General features: G+C 41.7%; 1 protein-coding gene across 4 annotated transcripts in view; it reads right to left on the reverse strand.

Moving 5' to 3' along the window:
- The window catches only part of rbfox3a (RNA binding fox-1 homolog 3a), a 1,494,706-nt gene that overhangs the window by 674,413 nt on the left and 803,813 nt on the right, over positions 1 to 16,480 (reverse strand). For all 4 annotated transcript variants that reach the window (XM_080208868.1, XM_080208867.1, XM_080208866.1 and 1 more), the window contains exon 3: positions 6,423 to 6,489. The gene's annotated coding sequence lies outside the window, so the exon portion shown is untranslated. The remainder of the gene's footprint in view (positions 1 to 6,422; positions 6,490 to 16,480) is intronic.

Here is a 16,480-nt window from a genome sequence, read left to right on the forward strand (position 1 = left end):
ATCAATACATGACCATGGAAGATGGATGCACACTCTGTCAATAAGATTGCAGTTAATGGATCTCTATTCAGCCTATAATCATTGCAAAATTGGGAATAGTGAAAGAATATACGCACAATTATTTTATTACAAATTCCTTTCATTTCTACAACTCTACCCACCAGTGTGTCATCTATTCCATGCAAATTATGCTTGATTTCTTAAAGAGTCCACACAAACAGTAATGAAAATGGTGGAGATGGAGGAGTAGCCTTGGTGATTCAGAATGAAATAACTTAGAAGAGAGAATATAAGAAGGCGCAAGCAGGCTGTGAAGACTTCATGGGTAGAAACAAGAAGTAAAAACAAACTTAAGATTATAGGGGGATTGCTTACAGGTGCCAGGATAGCAGTTGTGAAGTGGTAGATTGTATAAATGCAGGGATTGGAAATACATAAAAGCAAAGGCAAAGTGATTTAATACGGGATTTAACTTCCGTATAGATTGGGATAAGCAAAGGACAATATGTCAGAAATGTAGTCAATTTCTTGAGTGCGATCAGGCTATTTTCTGCAGAAATTTGTTCTGGAGTCAATGCCATATTAGATTTAATAATGAGTAATGAGCTAGATTTGTTCACAGCCTAACAATGCATGAACATTTATTAAATAGCAATCATAATATGATTGCATTCACTATAGTGTTCTAAAGGGAGAAATACGAAACAGTTACTAAGATTCTAGATTCAGGTGAGGTTGATTTCAATAGAATCAGACACAGCCTGCCTACAGTAAATCAGTTAATGGGTAAAACGACAGAAGATCAATGGGAGATGTTCAAGAAAGAATGGAATATAATACAGGACCACTTTATATCCTTAAGGTGTAAGAGCTCTGCTTGCCAAAAAGACAGCCACAGACAACTAAAGAAGTAAAAGATAACAAAACCAAAGGAAAAAGCACACAGAAATGCAAAGGCAAGCACAGATTTGGCAAACAGGAAAGATATTAAACAAAATCAAACGGTGACACAACAATTAGCAGAAGCTACATGAAAAGAAACTTGCTAGCGATATAACAGAACAACACAATCTTTTCCAATTTTATTAGGAAAAAGAAGGCAGGAGCAACTTTTATAGCACTTGCCATAATCTCACCACTTGAATGGTGTCCAGTGAGATGAAATGAGTATCTGAATCCAGTCCATCATGTTGCTCATGAAAATAAGGAAATCTTTGAGACATGATGATAATTACTTTTCATCAGATATCCTATATCCTAACAACACCAATATTTCATAGCATCCCTGCCATGCAAAAAGAGGGCATTTGGCTCATTGAGTCGACACCAATCACAATCCCATGGGGGACCTATCCCCCTAACCCCATGCATTTACCCTAGTTAGTCCCCCTGACACTAAGGGCCAATTTATCATGACCAATCCACCTAACCTGCACATCTTTGGAGTGTGAGAAGAAACCGGAGCACCCAGAGGAAACCCATGCAAACACAGGGAGAATGTGCAAACTCCAGATAGTGATCCAAGCCAGGAATTGAACCCAGGTCCCTGGTGCTGTGAGGCAGCAGTTCTAACAATTGCACCACCATGCTGCCCGATTAAATGAACCAATGTCAGGGATTCAGGAAAATTGATGCCAGCAAAACAACAGTCAAGAAGAAAATAATGGCACAAGAGTGCCAAAATCTTAGGCCAAATGGTTTCCATCCCAAGCTTACAGAGGAAGTGGGTGAGAGCATTGCAGATACCCTAACTATTACTTTTCAAAATTTTATGAATTCAGGAGCCATTTCTTTAGATTGGAAAATTGCATATGTCACTTGGCTATTTGAGAAAGATGAGAAAAGGAAACCAGGGAACTATAGTTAGTCTAATATCTGTTATTGGAAGGCAAGCAGGCTGTGAAGAATTCATGGGTGGAAATAAGAAATAGAAACAAACTTAAGATTATAGGGGGATTGTTTACAGACTCCCAGGTAGCAGTTGTGAAGTGGTAGATTGTATAAATGTAGGGATTAGAAATACGTATAGCAAAGGCAAAGTGATTTTAATCAGGGAATTAACTTCCATATAGATTGGGATAAATGGAGGAGAACATGTCAGAAATTGTTGTTGTTATTATTATTACTGAAGTCTATCATGAAAATTTTTGGCTGTTCAGAGAGAGCCAGCATGGATTTGGAAAGAATAGGTGTCTGGGGGATCTGTTTGAATTTTTTGACGAGGTGGCTAAAGTTATGGACAGATGAATATGTTTTATTCTTTCGTGGGATGTTGCTGTCACCTACAAGTCCTGTTTCCCATCCTTAATTGCCCTTGAACTGAATGGTTTGCTGTGCCTTTTCAGAGAGGAGTGAAAAGTTGCAAGCAAGCCAGACCAAGTAAGGATGGAAGGTTTCCTTCCCTAAAGGACAGTCCTGAAGCTGATGGTTTTTACAGCAATCAATGATAGCTATCATGGTCATCATTACCAATGACTAGCTTTGTACTTTCAAATTTTTTAAATGAATTTTAATTCCACCAGCTGCTGTGGTGGGATTTGAACCCATCTTCTGGAGCATTAACTGGACCTCTGGATGACCAATCCAGTTACATTACTATAACACTACCATCTCCCCCTAGATGTTATTTACATGGATTTCCAGAAGGCATTCGTTAAAATCGCTCATAAAAGGACTGTTAGCTAAAGTTCGTGCTATTGAAAGCAAAGAATTGATCTGGTTAGGAAATTGGCTAAATGGAGACAGAAAATATGAACAATGGGAAGGTATTCCAATTGGCAAGATGTGACGCATGGTGTCCCTCATCAATCTCTGCTGGGGTTTTAACTGTCCACCATATTTATTAAGGACATAGATGATGGGATTGAAAGCCAGACATTCAAATTTGCCAATGGCTCAAAGGTGGACAGCACAGTAAGCAGTGTAGGTGGGAGTGTAACATACCAAAGAAATACTGACAGATTGAGTGAATAGACAAAGCTGTGGCAGATGGATTTTAACGCAGGCAATTGCAAGGCCATCCACTTTCAACCTGAAAAGAGTAAGAATTATGCCTTGTCTAAATGGCAAAAGCTAGAAACAGTGGAGGTAATCTAGATACACAGATCATGAAAGTGTCATAAACAGTACAGAAAATAATCAACAAAGCTAATGGAATGCTGGCCTTTATATCTAGAGGGATTGAATCAAAGTTTTCAAGATGTTCAGGGGCACAGATTAGGTAGATAAAGAAGAACTATTCCTGGTGTTTGGACAGCCTATGACTGGGGGCAGAGAGACCTTAACAATAAAGCCAGGTATTTCAGGAACATAATTAGGTAAAGTTTTTCCAAGTAAAGGGTGGTAACTTCTTCGCAAATGCCAATTGATGGAAGGTCAGTTGTGAATTTTAGATCTGAGATTGATGGTTAACCAAAGGAAATTTAAGGGGAGGCAATGGCGTTGCCACTGGACCAGTAATCTAGCGAGCAAGACCTGGGGACCTGGGTTCAAATCCCGCCATGGCAGATGGTGAAATGTGAATTCAATAAAAATTGTTAAACAAAACCTTCTGGTTCACTAATGTCCTTTAGGGAAGGAAACCTGCTTTTGTTACCTGGTCTGACCTACATATGACTCCAGATCCAACATGGTTGACTTTCAAACACCCTCTGAAATGGAGGGCAGTTAGGGATGGGCAATAAATGCTGCCAGCGACGCTCTCTTCCCGTAAAAGTAATCTTTTTAAAAACTAGGTATAGGGAGTCAGGTCACAGATCAGCCATAATCTCATTGAATGACAAAGTAGGCTTGAGGGGGTAAATGTCCTAAATTCCTATTCCAGCAGTTTATATCCCAGTCTTTTGTTCACTACCAAATGTCTTTAGCCCGATTCTAGTTCTTAAAATTACCTATTTTTTCTATAAATTGAGCTACAGTCAAAGTGAGTAGTAAATTATTCAGCCATCAGTCAGCAAAAGTGTACAAACAGCACCACTGTGTGATTGCCTGAATAATGTTGAATGCATTTTCCAGCATGGTTTAAAGTGATTCTGCAGAAAAATCTACTAAACTATCTCTGTAATGCAAACACCCTCACTCGGGGTCGCGTATCGATCCACTCAGGCCAGCTCATTCCTAAAGGAATAGTTACTGTTCTTTACTGCTTAGAACCTTTGGAACCTTTGTGAATAGGAATGATATTGAAGAGCAAGATACAACCCTGAACCCTTGGAGAGAACAAACAGTCTGCGGTGAGGTGAAAATGAAAACAGGATAAATAGCAGAAAAATGAATGTTTGAAAGGCCCAAAGTATATTACCCATTCTGAGGAAACACAGACAGGAAAATATTTTCTTTGCTTTGACACTCGGTAATGTAATATTCTCATTATTAACACGAGTCAGGACAGGATAGTCTCTGGCATCAGACAGTGCAGAGGTATTAATGAATCTGCTAGCTTCTATATAGCTCAAATAAAACAGTTATAAAATGTAGTATAGAATAATAGTACAATCAGATCTGATCATGTGTGTCCCTATGTGACATGTAAATCATATTTAGGCTAGCATATGGCCAATTTATTTCCTGGAATTAGATGTGTGCTTCCTACAGTGACCTATACAACAGTTTCTGATAGACAAATTCAGTCAAGGTCAGTTTGGATGTGATCAACTATGCCTAGTCCAAGGAACACACATTTATTTTATTGTTTCCTTTCAAATGGATTTGCCTGCCTATTCCCTCTTGTAAGCTGCTTAACACCATGCATTCTTTTTTCAGCTGGGAGAGTGGACAGTCTGGGTGATGCTGACTCCTTGACCACTGCCAACAACACTTATGATCCTTTAGTAAGAGGTACGATTCTGATGGGGAGACCAGGCCATGCCCTCCACTCCATCTCGTGGCTTAATGAAGAACTAGTGAAATTCACCCAACCGAAGTAAGCAATTTCAGGAGGAAGCCTGCCTGCCCTCAACTCATGTGTGGTGTCCTTTTAATTGGGTGTCAAGCACTCAAAAGTTATACTTGTCAGGCCAGACTGTGTAAGGATAAAGGTTAGCATTTGTGAGATTTCCTTTTTTTTTAAAGAGTGTGCTGGGTGCATTATACACATTGCTTTTCAAATAGTAATATAATCCCAGACCGTCAATGAACAGCTATCAACAATACAAGAACTGTATAGGTAATGGGCAGCTATTAATGGCGTGCAAAAGCTACATAGTGAATATAATCAGTTTTGTAAAAAGACGACAGTACATTCAAAAGTGTAAAGCAGAATAAGTAAACCAACATATGCAAAATCTTGTATGCAATTGACAAATGGCATTGTGAAGGAAATTAATGGCACAAACCATTCAGAACAGGTTATCCAAATCCATATTAACAAGAATTCACATAATTAACACCAGCAATACTGAGACCGGTACTTTAACCATTAATTTACCCCAGAAGTAAAATTTATTTATAATTAGCAGAAATAAAATCACGGCCCCAATTTTAACCTAACCAGGCAAATGGGAACGGGGCAAATTTTGGGTAATAAAACACAAACAAATTTGATTTCAGTGGAGAGTTAACAAAGGAGAGTTTTAAAAAAATCTTCAAATGCCTGGTGGATGAGGTTAAAATTACAGCTCATGATATATACTTTACTGGATAAACAGAAACTTTCAGTGCAGCCACAATGGATGTGGTGACTAGTGTTTTACTGGATTGATAATAATGATTGACAAAAGTAGCTAAAGGGGAAATGTGTTCCACTGCATTGTTGCATAACCCTAACAAGAGAAATGTGAACCTCCTGGTGTCTCCCAGTCATGCCTTGCAATTATCTCGTGTACTTTAGAACTCCTTTATAAACATAATCTGAGATTAGACATTATATCTCTAAATGTGCTCTCCTGTGATACAACAAAATTCTGCTCCAGGAATAATGAGAACAGGAACAATGGCTAAGTAACTCCACTCCCCACCAAATCAAGAATGGATTTTGTGATATCATAACAGGGAGATTCTGCACAAAATGTCTGCTTCTAAACTCCTTCAAACCAGTGGTCAGATTCATCAATAATTTCACAACTCTTTCTCTAATACATTTGGATTATGTGAACACTTAGTGGAACCACCCTTCCTCTTCAAACAATAGGGCCGAGCAATGTACAAAGTGTTGCTAAGTCTATTAAAAAAAAGTCATCTGGTCACATGCGTGCAACTTTAGCAGGCAGGTTAGCAGGATTTTTTTTTTACAAGGCATATCTATTTTTGGTATTGCTAGTGATCCAATTAGTGTCATATTTAACAGAGGAGTCATGAACTCTGATCTTGTAGGATTTTAAAATATTTCAGATGGAAAATAAATTAACTCCTCAGTTAACAGTAATATTGTCAAATGTATAAATGCACAAAACCTAACAGGCAAAATTGTTCAAGATGTCTCTTACCTTTGCAGATTATTGGAGTCTTATGCCGAAAATGGCATGAATGGCCCCTATATCAGCACTCAGGGTTCTGTAAAATATAATAAAGCAGGGGTTGTTGGCTCAGGGTTGAAATAATTCAAGGTTTGGATAAAAATAAACACAAGCTTCCAATGCCAACAGCGTGAACTGAACTGCAATGTCTTTAAGTGACTTCCATCTGCTTGCAAGTGCACACCAATAATTTATTATCCACATCTGGGAAAACATATTTCATAGAAACATCCAGTACAGCGGAGGCCATTCAGCTCAGTATGCCTGTGCCGTTCTTTGAAAGAGAATTTTATGAGATTTTTTTCTAAGTGCCCAGTAGCATGAAAACAGGAGAGTTCCTGATCTGCTTTTTGGAATAGTTTTCACACCCAATCAGATGCACTCAGTCTTTGAAAATATGGGCTAGACCATTTCTAGCTGCTTGGGGCAGGGGGTGGGGCTCATACGCCAGACAGCCGGCAGCTCAGATTGGAGCCACAAACTGTGCACGTGCAAGAAAAGCGGGAAAAAAAGAGCTCTGCTGACAGAACCCCCTCAGGCCAGATACAGCCTCCCTCTCTCCCCCACAGACATCGGAGGCCAAAATTACTCACCCTCTTATCCCCCACCCCTCCCCAACCCCCGGACACCCTTGATCATGGTCCCCTTATCACCACCCTCCCAACTATACTAGCTGACTCTTATGACTCTCTCTCTCCTGTCCCCGATCATCACAGAGGCAACCCCCCCCCCAAAAATCAGTACATCGGCACGGCAAGAGCTGACTTGGCTTCCCCTCCATGATAAGGAGACAAACTGCTTTAAACTAACTGGAATGCTCTAACGAACACATGACTTGCCTAAACTGCCAACAGCTGATCTGCCCTAATGAGAGACAGCTCTATAGAAACCCCAAGGATGGACAGGCAGGCAGGAAGAAATGGTCTCCAGGAAGACATTCCCTGTTTTCAGATGCTGCTCTGGCCAGGTTGCTGGAGACAAGGTGGGACACTCTCTTCCCCCGCAGCAGGAAGGGGAAGGGATGGAAATGCAGCCTGGGAGGCTGTGGTAGCATGCGTTAGTGCCAGGGCACTGGCCAGGAAAAACAGGAAGCAGTGTCACAAAAAACTGAATGACCTCATCTGGGCAACAAGGGTGAATATTTTGTCTCATATAGGACCGTTCCCCCAATGACCCCCACTTGCCCCCACCTCCCACATGCTTTCAGACTCTGACACTCAAGCACCTCTTTTCTCCCAATCAAAAGCATCACAATGTTTGTCTTCTGAGGGCCACTCGCTGAAACCCTGCTGGCCTCTAAGCACATCCCTCCTCTCCCCACAAGTGTATCACAACCATTGCCCTCTGAGAGCCACCCCCTGAAGTCCTGCAGTTCTTGTGCCATTAGATTTTACATGGCTCCTCCTGTCCCCAGGAGAAGGTATGCCCATAGCTGCTGGGAGAGGGCAAAACCAGGGGGTGGTGTGCCTGACATCTGTGTCCTCACCCCCTTTGAAGAGCAGACACTGGAGCGTGCGGGAGAGAAGGGTGTGCAGACCATTAGTGACAGCATGGTCAGGCTGGAGCATAGAAGTGAGCACCTGCCAATCCTCCATTTGTTGGAGAAATCTCAAGCAAGTTGCATGCAGCCCAGATTCCTCTCCCTCCCTTGCACTTAATTTTGTGTCTTGTATTGCAGGAAGAGACCCTGATGCTCCAGGCCATCTGGCATCGCGGTCCCCACTGCTGCTCCTGCCCATCCTGCCCCTGATAGCTCGGAAGACTCCTCGCAGGAAGCCGATGAAGGGACCTCCAAGGTCGGCACCAGTTTTGTGTCAACTTCCACCTTGCAGTTCACCATCCCAGAGACTCTCACATTGGTCGATCAAGTTAGTGGTAAGGCATCTGGGTCACTCTCTGGTGCGCATAACACATCTGCTGGTGTACATCAGGTGGAGGAGGGAACGTCCAAGGCCTCTGGCATGTGGGGGGCTGCTGGAGGTGAGAACTCAGCAGGCCCCAAGCTACATGCTGGGCCTCTGTGATTACTGGTCCCTCAGTTGTTGGGGATGCGGTAACAGAGCCAGGGAATGCAGGAGGGGCTGACAGCATCACTGGACTGACTGCAAGGCTGTTGAGAGAAGTACCAAAGCTTTGGTGGACCAGCTACTGCTTGTCTTGCATGGTTTCCAGACCAAAACTGTGGGGCTGGCAGTCGCGGTGGAAAGCTTAGGGCAGGAAATCCTCACCGTGAGTGACAGTCTCCAAGCGATGGCTGAGTCACAGAGACCACAGCTGAAGGCCTCAGTAGGCTTCTTGAGATTCTGTGGCTGATGGCTGAGAGGCTTGAGAGTTTGCAGGAGACCCAGCGGGACAGTGCTGAGATATAGCAAACTATGGCTGCAGCACTTGAGAACGTGGCCTGAACCTGACTTTTAGATGTGTTTTCCTGACCCATCTGGCTGCAGCGAAGGAGGTGGTTAAGGCAGGTGAGCTGGGATGATTGGCAGTGAAGCTCACTAATTACATTGTGATGAATGCAAAAACTACAAATTGACATTTTGCCAGTTTTGGGCAGGCTCCCACCCTGAAAACAAATGCCATTCCCCCTAGTCACATCACGCCTAATTTTACAACATTTTTCAACCACAAAACGGGCACGATGAGGTTGTAAAATTCTGCCCAATTAGTCTCACTCCATTTCTCTTTTCTCATAGTCCGGTCTATTTTTCCTTTTCAAGCATTTATCAAATTCTCTTTTGAGAGTTCCCATTGAGTCTGTTTCCACCATGCTTTAAAGCAAACAGTGCTTTCAGATCCTAACAACACACTGTACAAAAACAATTCTCATATCCCCTCTGTTTCTATTGCCAATTATCTTAAATTTGTCTCAATTCTCTGGTTACCAGCTTTCCTGCCAAAACCCTTCATAATGCTGAACCCCTCAATTAACCTTCTGCGCTCTGAGGAGAACAATCCCAGCTTCTCTAGTCTCTCCACGTAACTGAGCTCTTTAATCTCGATAATATTCTAGTCACTCTCCTCTCCAAGGCATTGACATTGTTCCTAAAACATGTTGCCCAGAATTGGACACAATACTCAAGCTGATGCCTAACCAATGATTCATAAAGGTTTAGTATAACGCCCTCGGTTTATACTCCATGGCCTGGACTTCAATGGTAAGGGTGGATAATAAGGGTCAGGGCTGTTTCTGAGTCCTGAACCCACTCTGAGGAAGAAATGGCCGCTGTTCGGGATTTTCCCACTGGGCTACCCTTCAATTTGCAAGGAGACAGATTCGCTGAATATTTAAGGGGAGCAGCTGGGCACTTCAAGCCAGAGAATAAATCAGAGGTCTTGCAGCTTCAGAGGAGCAACAGGTTGGAGGACATGGCAAATCCTCTCATCTTTTGAGTAAGTGCCTTGGGAATGACAATGACTTAATTCCACTCCAGTTCGATAAGTCCTGAGGTGACCAATAAGTCCAAGGTGTAATCTGCAGAATCTGCCACAATCAAGGCAGATAGAGCTCAAATGTTTGGGTAGATAGGTTGGTTGGAGGTTTGTGCATTCATGCACAATTTCAACTTACCTTATTCATTAATCATGAGGTGGAGATGCTGGTGTTGGACTGGGTTTGGCACAGTAAGAAGTCTCTCAACACCAGGTTAAACTCCAACAGGTTTATTTGGTAGCACAAGCTTTCGGAGTGCTGTTCCTTCACCACCTGAAACTTGTTGGACTTTAACCTGGTGTTATTTATTAGAGTCACAACTTGGCTTACATTAACACTGCTATTAAGTTACTGTGAAAATCCCCTAGTTGCTCCTTTTTGGATACACTGAGGGAAGACTTAGCATGGCTAATGCATCTAACCAGTACGTCTTTCGGACTGTGGGAGAAAACCAAAGCATCCGGAGGAAACCCAAGGGGACAAGGGGAGAACATGCAGACTCCGCACAGAGTGACCCAAGCTGGGAATCAAACCTGGGTCCCTGGCGCTGTGAGGCAGCAGTGCTAACCACTGTGCCACTGTACCACCCACTTAATCTCTGCACCTTCCTGATGAAGTCTAGTGTATGTTTGGTCCATTCCTGAATGGGCCTTCTCCACTTTAGATAGTCAAGGTCAGCAAGTATGTTTGACCTTTCTAGGGATGAAACCCACAAAGCATTTCCACTTTCTCCCTGGGTGTCCCCTGCTATGACCAGGTTCAGAGAAGGACAGGGCAAATAACCATGGTATGATTGGGTGAGGAGTTACAAACTGGTTCCCCTTTATTCAACTTCCTCGGTACATTGCAAGAAAGACTTTAAAATATCCCTTTCCCATAGAGGCCTTTTCATATCCAGATATTTCTATTTTCTAATAAGGAGCCAGGTTTTCTTGAGTCAAAGAAAGAGCAAGTTTATTTATTACTAAACCCAGGGAAAAACAAAAACACGATGACACACACACACACACAGATATCAATAGTTAGTGCCCAAGTTAAAGTTAAAGGAATATATGATTCAGTCCTTTGCTTGTGGCACAGATTGTTGAAAGTTTGAAGTTAGCTGGTTTCCTTTAAACTCCTGGAATTGAATTGAAATCCAAGCAATTGCACTTTGCTGGAGACAACTTCCTTTCTTTTTAATTCTGCGATCAATTTCCCAGAAATCGATCAGCTTCTCCTTAAGTTGTTTCTGATGATTAGTCATATCTCTTGGTTTGGATTTTTATATTCCTGAGGTAGGGTTCATCCTTAGTTAAGAGGGAGAGAGCGATTTCTTAGTGCTCCCTTTAGCAATTTTTTCCAGATTACTTTAGTGACTTCTCTTTATGTCTGGCATGGCAAAACCAATTCTTAAGAATCTCCTGCCTGTATATTCCCAAAAAGAAATTCAATTTAAATGTTTTGCAGTCATTGTTGTAGAACAAGAAATCACATTTTGATCTTTCATCTGAGAAACTTTTGACACATTTCAAGAAAGTAGACCAACAGGAGATGGGGTTATTTTGTTCCCCATAGAGAGATTTGATTTTGTGTTGGGTGTAACTGGCTGGTTAGCAGTTCCCACTGTCTTTACTGTTGATTCAAACTCAGCACTTTGCATTTTTAATCTCTTCCTTAGAGTGCTGAGTTTTAATATCTGTAGGTTTTCCTTGAAATGTCTCCCTCTTCAAACTATGGGTGGAATTCTCCCATACCCCAGTCAACAGATTCAATAGTGGGCATGGGGAAGAATTCAGTGAGAGGCCCAAAAATTGATTTTAAGCCAGCATGAATTTCCCACAGAATCTTCCGTAGGTGCCCGCCACGGCAGATCAGAAAACTCATTTGAGTTCCCACAAGTGGTTGCAAATGAAGGCCTGATGGGAATCTTTCCCCCTACGTCAGATTCAGCACACCAGTCCACAACATATCTGGAACCACGTGGTGTAAAAGCTGGAACTTACCTGAAGAATGTCTCTAGAAGAATGTTTCTAGAGCTCATGATGGAAGCCACCAGTGATCCTGGAATACCACAGCAGTGAGTGAAGGGGAGGCATCTACAGATGGACCTTCCAGCTTCAGTGTCTTCAAGGAAGTCCACCGTCCAACCTCAGAATGTTCCTGGCGATCCATCTTCTGACTTCAGGAGGTCTATCTTCTATTGTTAAGGGAAGTCAATGATGTTGGGCACCTTTCCAGATATGAAGGCAGGATGCATGTAATAAAGTGAATTCTATCATGGAGGAGATTGTGGCTGGAAGATATGGCATGGTTTCCTGTCAGCTTTGTAGCTGGCAACTCACCCTGTTCCTGCCCCCATCACGGGACTTTGATGAATTTCACCCTTCCTTTGGGAGGGGGCTCTCTTTTGCTTTTCTCTCCTTCACCTTAGAAGGTGGCCTTATGTTTTCAGGCAGATTCCTGGATCATTTTTTAAAGTACAAAATTTCTAGTCAGTTGAAAGTTTAAAAATATAATTTTTCAAGAATAAAGAGGCATTTTTGTGACAAGCAAGAGAGTGCTTCAACATGGAGGCAGCGTCTCACCAACTTTTCAGAAACTTTAAATATTAAAATAGCTCTTGCAGCCAGGCTACCATTGTGAGGGGTGGACAAATCCCTCTACGGGGTACTTTGAGGCTGCTCTCACACCCAGGCTGGCAGTGAGGTGTTCCAGGCTTTCCTGGAGCTCCCTTGAACAGAAGAGGCTCAGGAATCTGTCATTCCAGCTAATACCAGTGTCTTTCATCCCTGTTCATCTCGCCATGCTCCCTTGGCAGGTCCTGAAAATCCTGCCAGTTTATATAGGAATCCCATATTTTCGGTTTATTTTGCCACTCGGGAACATCAGTGACTCAGTTGTGTGCCTGCAACAAGCTGATCTCATGATCGCATTTTCACCAGACCAATGTCCTGAATGCCCTGAGAGTCCAGAGTGCAAAAATCTAGACTGACTCTCCCGGACAATAGCAAGAAAGTGGTGAACGGCCTTTTGGAAGAGGTGTTAACTCAGAGCCCTGCTTACTCTCTCAGGTGGGTATAAAAATTCCCTTGGCACAATTTGGAAAAAGAACAGGGGGAGTTATCCCACTCCTGGCCAATGTTTCTTCCTCAGTCAAAATCACTATGGGAAAACAGAGATGATCTGGGCATTGTCACATTGCTGTCAGTGGGAGCTGCTTCTGTGCAAATTGGCTGCCACATTTCCTAAATAAGACAGTTCTTCATTGATTTTATAGCATTTTGGGGCATCCTGTGGCTATGAAGTTGCTACATAAATGCAATTTTGCTTTTTTCCCTTACCTGCAAACAAAGGCTCAGTCAACAGGTGTGTCTTGAATCTGCTATTTAGGGTTGGTACATGTCACAATTTATTATTTGATTATTGCTTAGGCTTCTTACAGCTCACATGGTCATCATGGCTTCTACTTAAGCTTCATCCAGTCCAAATTATTGTTATTTATTTTTGTCTCCACATGATGAAGCAAATGTATTTTCTGAAAATGCCGCTGCTTTGTAACAAGAGTTTGACTAAAAGCTTTCTAATAAACAAGAGAGTATTTACCAACATTTCTACTTTCATACAAATGAGTATTGCTGCACAAGTTATCTAGTTTCTTAGTGCAAGGTCCATGATGGATACCCTTAAGTAGGTTTTTCAGGGACAATATCCCTCGATTGACAATAGCGATACTATTCTCAACATTTAATCTTCATTACTTTTCTTGTTTGGTGTTGCACACATTGCAAAGACAAGGACAATTTGTTGTCACATAATGAAAGGGCAAGTTGCAATCATCTTTGGTGTTAGATCAGAATGATTGTCCAGAGGGAAGGTAACAGTCAACCACCTTGGTGTGAAATTACACTCACATATCAGTTGGAACTGATATAGACGGTGGGTAACTTTCCCTAAAGGAAATCAGTGAAGCAGTTGGGTTATGCTCTGACATTTTCTTGGTCACTTTTATTGTTTTATCTCCAGATTCTAAAATTTCCCAATTATCATGGTGAGACTTGACTCAAATTCTCTTGAATATTTATTCAGACCTTTGGATTGCAAGTCCAGCAACATAACCACGACATTGCCATATCTACTTGGTGACTTGACCATTTCGACACTTTGCGGTCAGTGGGAGCTGCTTCTGTGCAAATTGGCTGCCACATGGACTCAAAATTAAACCGTTATGTCAACTGACTGGACAATGTGCATTCACTTGTGTGTTCCTATTTTGAGAGCCACCAACGTGGTTTAGTTTATTTATTCGTGTCACAAGCAGGCTTACATTAATACTGCAATGAAGTTACTGTGAAAATCCCCTAGTCTTCAAACTCTGGCACATGTTCGAGTACACTGAGGGAGAATTTTGCATGGCTAATGCACCTAACCTGCATGTCTTTTAGACTGTGGGAGGAAACATGGAGCACATGGAGGAAACCCATGCAGACATGGGGAGAACGTGCAGGTCAGTTTATGAAGGCAAAAGGATAGTGTATGGGAGCTCATTGGGCCAAATGGATGTCAACAATGCCACAGACTTTGGAGAAACCACCATGAGAAAAGTACCGTTGTCTCGCATTCTGCTGTCAATTGCCCATGAATAAAGTGATGAAATTGTTTGCTCGAGCAAACAATGCATGATGCATCTGTGAACAGCAGATTGAATAATGTTGCTGACATCCCTTGTGGCACTTTGGAATAGACCAAGCATAAATACTATAGTGACCTTGACAGCCATTGATAGTGCCATCCCTAAGCTGAACGTTACCAGAAATCAGCTTCCAGAAGGTGGCACAAATCTTGAGTCATATATATCTTTGAATAGTTTTCCTCAGACCCCCAAACTGTAGTGGTGATGTTGGGAATGATATTCACTGGAAAATTAGAGATGCATGCGAGAAAGAAACACCTGTATTTATGGGTGATTTTAATCTGCAGATAGATTGGGCAAATCAAATTAGTCACAATCCCGTAGGAGAGCAATTCCTGGAGTGTAAACGGGATGATGTTCTGGAGCAATACATTGAAGGCGTGACTACAGCAGGCCATTCTAGACTGGGTATTGTGTAATGAGAAAGCAATAGTTGACAATCTAGTTTTGCGAGACCCCTTGGGGATGATTGACCATAACATGATAGAATTTTTCATCAAGATGCAGTTGATTCTGAGGCAAGGACCTTGAGTCTTATTAAAGGAAGTTAGGATGATTTGAGATGCAAGCTGGCAAGGATAGATTGGGAAACATTACTTAAAGGGATGACGATGGATTGGCAATGGCAAACATTCAAGGAGCACATGGGTGAGCTACAAAAATTGTTTATTCCTGCCTTGCGTAAAAGTAAAACTGAAAAGGTGGACAAAGCATGGCCTACAAGGGAAATTATAAATAGTATTAGATCCAAGGGAGAACCATTCAAATTGGCCAAGAAAAACAACTGATCTGAGGATTGGAAGCAGTTTTGATTAAGAAGGAGAAAATAGAATATCAGAGTAAGCTTGCAGGGAATATAAAAAACTGACTGTAAAGATTTCTGTAGGTATGTAAGGAGAAAAAGATTGGTGAAGAACAACGTCAGTCCCTTACAGTCAGGTACATGGGGAACAAAGAAATGGCTGACCAACTGACCCATGTAAGCATATCTAATATTGGTTCTAATTGGTTCTAAAGAAGGGATTTATGCCCATGAGGAATACTGCTAAATTGGAACAATAGAGATAGCTAGCTATTATACTTTGTCTTGTTTTAAGTACTTTAATTGGTAAAAGTTATGCTAATTCCTTTTGTTATATTCTAACTTGTGTTCTAAACCAAGTTTTTTTTTGGCAAAACCTACCCAGTGGGTAAATTGAATCATATCTTTAGTGAAACACCTCATGACCACCCAAAAGCCAAAATCAAATGCAAAAATTGGGATCCAGGCTAACTTCAAAATATACCTTGGAGTTACTGATCTGATCTCCAACACCGTCTCTCTCATTCCAGATCCACAGACATATTTTGTTTCAAGCTTTCAATTTTCAGTCATCTATGCATTTTGCAGCAACTCTTAAGGTGAGGGAATATCAATTCGCGTCAGCACGATAGAGACAGGAACGCCATCTGACCAGGAGACACAGATATAGCCCATCTCAAATTCCGGCCCATGCGTTCTCTTGCTCTAAGTCTCTTAATATGATACACCTATCACATTCACAGTCAATATAAACAAAAATACTGCAATTGATTTTACATAGAAATATATAAAATATATTATGCTGTAAAAAAAAAATCTGCAAACATACTAAATCATCTTGGTAAATTCATTTTTTATACAATTGGAGGGGTCTTTGTGTTAAGCGATTACCCCTTCCCACCAACAGACTGATAACAGTTGAGAAACACTCGTTGATAACCCACCATATGCTCTGTCTCCCCAGACAACCCATCGATGTTCTACTCTGAAAATCACTGTTGACAAGCAGAACATGTTAAAGCCTAATGTCTTCTCCCTCTGCACAGTGCAAATTCCATGTCTCTCTTCACAAGGTTTGCTGCAAAACAGTAGTCTGGGTGAAATATTGCAGAGATAATTGT

The sequence above is a fragment of the Carcharhinus amblyrhynchos genome, chromosome 21, assembly GCF_965287045.1.
Source record: "Carcharhinus amblyrhynchos chromosome 21, sCarAmb.v2.hapA, whole genome shotgun sequence".
Classification (NCBI taxonomy): Eukaryota; Metazoa; Chordata; class Chondrichthyes; order Carcharhiniformes; family Carcharhinidae; genus Carcharhinus; species Carcharhinus amblyrhynchos.